This window comes from Alosa sapidissima, chromosome 3 (genome assembly GCF_018492685.1).
Source record: "Alosa sapidissima isolate fAloSap1 chromosome 3, fAloSap1.pri, whole genome shotgun sequence".
NCBI lineage: Eukaryota > Metazoa > Chordata > Actinopteri > Clupeiformes > Clupeidae > Alosa > Alosa sapidissima.
The window spans coordinates 39,337,457-39,343,475 of record NC_055959.1 but is presented as its reverse complement, the minus strand read 5'-3'; positions in this window follow the sequence as shown (position 1 = coordinate 39,343,475).

Below are 6,019 nucleotides of genomic sequence, written 5' to 3'. Positions count from 1 at the left end.
GGCTATTTGAAGCTACTTTATTGCCAAAACAACACAATGTAAATGAACTATAACAAACAATAAAGGACTTAATCACACAAAGTAGGCCTACTATTTTACTGACTATAAAAACTGATTATGTAGGAAGTTTAGAACCCAGAGTTGACCTGCACACTACAAAAGTGCACCGAATTCAACACAAATGATTCAATACACTTGGAGGAGGTATGAGTCCTTTCTTTTCCAGATATCTTAGGATTTCGCCGTAGTATCGTTTCAGTATCGAGCATCGTGATATTTATGGCAGGTATCGTATCGAAGTCATAATTTTGGTATCGTGACAACACTAGACACCAGGCAAGCCTGATGCTTTTTCTCTACGAAACTCCCCCTCGCTCGGTCTGAAGCTCTTTTCCTTTTCTTTGCGTCTTCCATCAAGGGTTTTCGCTGCTTCTTCGCCGGCTCTGCCATTATACACACATTTGCAACAATCTCTAGCGTTTCGTTAGCCTGCCTCTGTGCTGTAAACTGATCCTGCTTCGGTCGGCGGGTAGGATACACCGAACTTGCAAGTGGGATATTCTTCCTACAGGCAGTAGGGGCGGGCGAGAGAGCCTTCATTCGCCCCGTAATGAGTCATTTAACCATATACCGACTTACGAAGATGATTAATTAACACGAAAACGTTGCCTGGTGTCCCTTTAATGTTTAGTGCAATGGAATGTTACTGCTTCATGTCATACATCACACGTCACGCCATGTTCCTACAATAACGAATGTTCACTTTAATGGCGCCAAATGCCTGGAGACATAAATGCCCCGAAGGTTGTCAGTTTTGTATTTAATAGTGACTCCATTTGTATTTAATAGTGACACTATTTGTATTTAATAGTGACTTTACTTTTTATTGTTTACTTGAATGTTATGTTTGTCTGTGGACTTAATTGGTAAAATTATGTCTTGTCTCCACCGTGGGATAGTGAGAAACGTAATTTCGATCTCTTTGTATGTCTTGGCATGTGAAGAAATTGACAATAAAGCAGACTTTGACTTTGACTCGCCTCGGACTTGACTCGGATGAGTAGTGGACTCGACTTGGACTTGACTTGGAATTTTTTTTAATGACTTGGACTTGAATACTGGAGACTCGAACCTGGGGCCTCATTTATAAAAGGGTTGCGTAGAAACCATCCTTCATTTGATCTTCGATAATTTCTGAAATGATCGTACGTGTGATTCAGAGAAAACGAACGTACGCACAAAAAAACGTGCGTACGCCACCCTTCCAGATGTGCCCATTATAAATCACAAATGAACGTCAACTTGTGCTCAGCCGGATGGTTTTAGGTCTCCGCCTTGTAAACACCCCCTCATCAATATCATTAGCATATGTTTAAATGAAATCAATGGCCTAAAAGCTGTAGCTTATGTAAAATTATATATTGAAAACATTGTATAGGCCTAGCCTATGCCATCTGATGTTAACTAGCCTATATGCGTCAGATCGAATAGCTTAACTAATTATGTTTTTTCCAGCAAAGCTTTCTGGAAAGAGATCGTATGCATCCATGTCCATTGTCCTCTGCTCGCTTTCATTCCTTTTGCTTGCAGTAATGTGAATAATCAACAATTTGTATGTTTAGGCCTACTTTGTAGAAAAAAATGGGTAGGCCTAGCTTATGAAGGAAAGACCTCTAGGCCTATATAATCCTGTACGTTATGGTACAGTAGGCTACTGTACGTTTCCAATATGACCCAGGGTAATATGCTGATTTAGCCTACAAAACAGAGGACTAAATTATAAGCGTGATATGTCATGTAGGCTTAACGTTTCTTTTAGGCTATGTTTTTGCTGAAAAAGTAGCCTAGTTCGCCGGTCATTTTTCATTCATTCTGCAAATCTTTGCTATCATTTTCTTTCAAATAATGTCCAATGCCTTAAACATTGTCCTTTATTGTTTGCTTTAGGCTTACCTTTATATTTTATCCTACATTATTCAACTCACGTATTGTCATCTGATCTTGAGCACTGGCAGTCAAAAAAAGTAAACCGGTGCGCGCTCTGCACCTCTTTACGCAACACTAAATATGAAGATGCCCTGCTTTCAGAGGATAAGTTCCGTCCCTTGGTTGTGTAGGCTATATATGATATAAAATATCTATAGCCTACATTGTATAGCTTACAGTCAAATATTACCTTTCTGTTACGAAGATGGGAATAGGCCTTTGAGCGCAAATTAGGATGTAGTGGAGGCTAAACGCGAGTGAGTAAATAGAGTTTAGGCCTACCCACCTCTTATTAGAGTTTATCCACCTCTCAAAAAAGTTTATTCACTTTTAACATTCAAAACTGTATGATCAAATACTATCCTATATTCCCAATACTGCACAATAACCTCCAACATTATCAAACTGTTCGAATGCCTTTTTGAATGCCTTCCTCTCCTAAACGAGGGCAATGGGACATTTGATGGTCAATATTAGATTGGTGAGAACACTAAATATACTAGATCACCTGTAAGAATGTTTCAATTATTCTATCGTAGGTCTTGGTGTTTTTTTTTTTTAGATATTGTGAAATAAGTAAGCTAAACGTCTTTTCACTTTCTTAAGTGGACTATAGTTCTCATTAGCAGTTTTATGCCAAACCATGAAACATTAAGCTGCGTCCAAAAACGTCTTTAAAAATCTTCTGATATTGATCATGTATATGGCAAAGAAAGACATGAGATCGAGGGTCTAGGAATTTTGAAAATGCATCGCGCTTGGACCTCAGATTACTTGCAGTACCCCGGCATTACCACAAGGAAATGGTCGTACGTCAAGTTGAACCTGACGTGGAGATAAGCACTTTTTCACGTCAAAGACGGTTTTTATAAATCTGAGCGTTGGCATGGATTTGAGCGTACGCACGGTCTAAGATCAAATCTGTGCGTAAGAACGCTTTATAAATGAGGCCCCTGGACTCGGACTCGAGGCATAGTGACTTGACCACAACACTGCCGTGGTGTCAGTCAACAACAAAACAGTAAATACACAGTTAATTACTTTCACTATTGACTGACAATGGGTTGCCATCGAAAACATAGCCTTGTAAAAAGCAACACTTAACCTTATGATGTTCGAATGACTGAATAAAATACGTTTATCCTCCTGAGTTGCTTACATCTCGTGACAGTACGTCTGCAGTTGTGCTTCATATTTGCCTCTGTCATTACCAATTTGCAAATAATTGTAAATAACAACTCATTGTGAGATGTATTTTGTAATATCTTTATTACAGTGCATGAAAATGTACTGTACTGTTCTTCCAAGGCAACAACATCAACAACTTCTTATTATTATTCCGCTTACCACTTTTTTCGTACACAATTTCTCTTGAACAGTTTAACTTAGAAACTTCGTTCAAACTTTGTAACGTAGGTCTTCAAACGCACCAAGCTGCTATGTCTTTTCACCTTTTAAACTTTTTAAACTATTAAAGAAAAACTTTTTAAAAATCCCCATAGACTTAACATTGCCGATTGTGACATCATAATACGGCCGTTAAGCAATTAGAATGGCAGGTGTTCAGGCCACCTGGATCAACTGCCAGTCTCAGGCTTTAAGCATACAAACTGGCCCTATTAAGACTACACATCCTGTTCAACTGCTTCCTCTGCCAAAAACTGTTTCAAAATAAAAGTCCTCACTACAATATTTCACTATTAAACAATTTAACCCTTTAAACTACTGAACTTTTTAACTGTTCAGCCATTGTAACTGTTACTTGTCATCAACTATGACTCCTACCCACCTTAGCTAGTTAGCATAGTTAGCATGCTATTTAGCATTTTTAGCAAAACTGCTAAAAATGATTAGCTAAGTTAGCCAAGTAACATGGTTAGCATAGTTAGCATGCTAATTAGCATAACTGCTAAAAATGATTAGCTAGGTTAGCTAAGTCACATGGTTAGCATTATTAGCATGCTAGTTAGCATAACTACTAAAAATGATTAGTTAGGTTAGCTAAGTCACATAATTAACATAGTTAGGATGTTAACATTGTTAACTTTCTAGTTAACATAGTTAACATAACTACTAAAAATGATAAGTTAGGTTAAAATCTTAGCATAACTGCTAGCAAACATTAGAGCCATTCCAACTTTCAGTTATCGTCAAATATTTACCTATACACAGCCTACAAAGTAGTCTCCGGTTCTGCTCCCACCTACTTGATTGCCCTCATACAGACATACGCTACCTCCAGACCGCTGCGCTCCTCAGACGAACGACGTCTAGCTCTACCACCGGTACGCTCAAGCCAATCCAAACTTTTCTCATCTGTTGTTCCTCATTGGTGGAACACACTGCCAGTTCCTACAAGGGCAGGGACATCCTTCTCCATTTTCAAAAAACTCCTGAAGACCCAGCTCTTTAGAGAACATCTCCTCTCATAGCAACACTTACAACAAGTCTTACTGATCCTAGCACTCACCAGCCGTCTTAAACTGACAAGTAACTGTTAAAAACAGCATTCACTGATGCACTTATTCTTACTGTACTCTAATGTTTTTAAATTGTCCTAAAATTGTTGAGAATTGCTCTTAAACTTAAACTGTTTACCATGTTGTTAGTCGCTTTGGCTAAAAATGCGTCAGCCAAATGTAATGTAATGTAATGTAATTAAACTACTTGAATATCAACATTCATTAAACTGCTAGAAAACGTTGGCTAAGTTAACTAAGTAGCATGGTTAGCATGTTAGCATTGCTAGCACTGGTATAAAACATTAGCTAAGTAGCATGGTTAGCATAGTTAAAAATCTTAGCATAACTGCTAGCAAACATTAGAGCCATTCCAACTTTCAGTTATCGTCAAATATCTACCTATACACAGCCATTAAACTATTTGAATATCAACATTCATTAAACTTCCAGTCTGTCAACAACCTTTAAACTATTTACCTTCAACTTTTAAACGGTCTACTTTTAAACTATCTATTAAACTATCATTAAACTATCTATTAAACTAGCTGTCTATCAACAACTTTTAAACTATCTACTGTCTATCAACAACTTTTAAACTATCTACATTCAGCTTTTAAACAGTCTACTTTTAAACTATCAACTTTTATTAAGCTATGCAACCACCATGTCTATCCTAGCATCACCGTAGTAACGATCTCTGTATTATCTGTTTTTAACTATACATGATATTTTACATCACAACTTTAGCATTTTCATGCACTGGTAATTCCTTGGAATTGCATTTCTAGTTCTAATTCTAATTATGTTTCCCATTGTATTCGTGTAATTTGTAATGTTTTGCATGGATGTGCGCTGGTGCACATTCATGGATGATAGAAGGATGGTGCATTGTGCACCCCCCCCCCCCCCATATCACTGATGATGCGCTCTTAAAAAACATATGAACAACTCGCCATGGACTTCTGACAAGGTTTCTCTTGGTCAGTGGCGTAATGCGTTTTAGATAGTGTATGACAGCGATTTTTAGACAACGCGCTAGAACCTCCTGGTGCATTGTTTAAAAATGAGACGTGCAAAATACTAACACGAAATGCAGCATCAGAGATAAGGTGATGCGTTTTCACATGATTTCAAGTTTAGGATATATCTTAAGTTAATGCTTAAAGATTAGGAAATGTGTACTCCCTCAACTCCTTAGGTAGATCATTCCAGAAGTGTGTGGCTCTGACAGAGGAGAAAGGAACAGAAGAGAACCGGAGACATTCTGCATGATGGAGAGAGGAAGGGCAGTGGCCAGAGAGGGGGGGGGGGTGGTCCACTCGGATAAATATGTTTTACAGACAGTAGGATAAACATGTTTTACAGACAGTAGGATAAACATGTTTTACAGACAAACATGTTTTACAGACAGTAGGATAAACATGTTTTACAGACAGTAGGATAAACATGTTTTACAGACAGTAGGATAAAAAAGAGGGGGGCGGGGGGGTTAGAAGAGCAAAACTGGTGGTATCAAGTTAAGAAAGAAAGCAACATGAAAGAAGAATAACCAATTTAATTGAAACAAATTT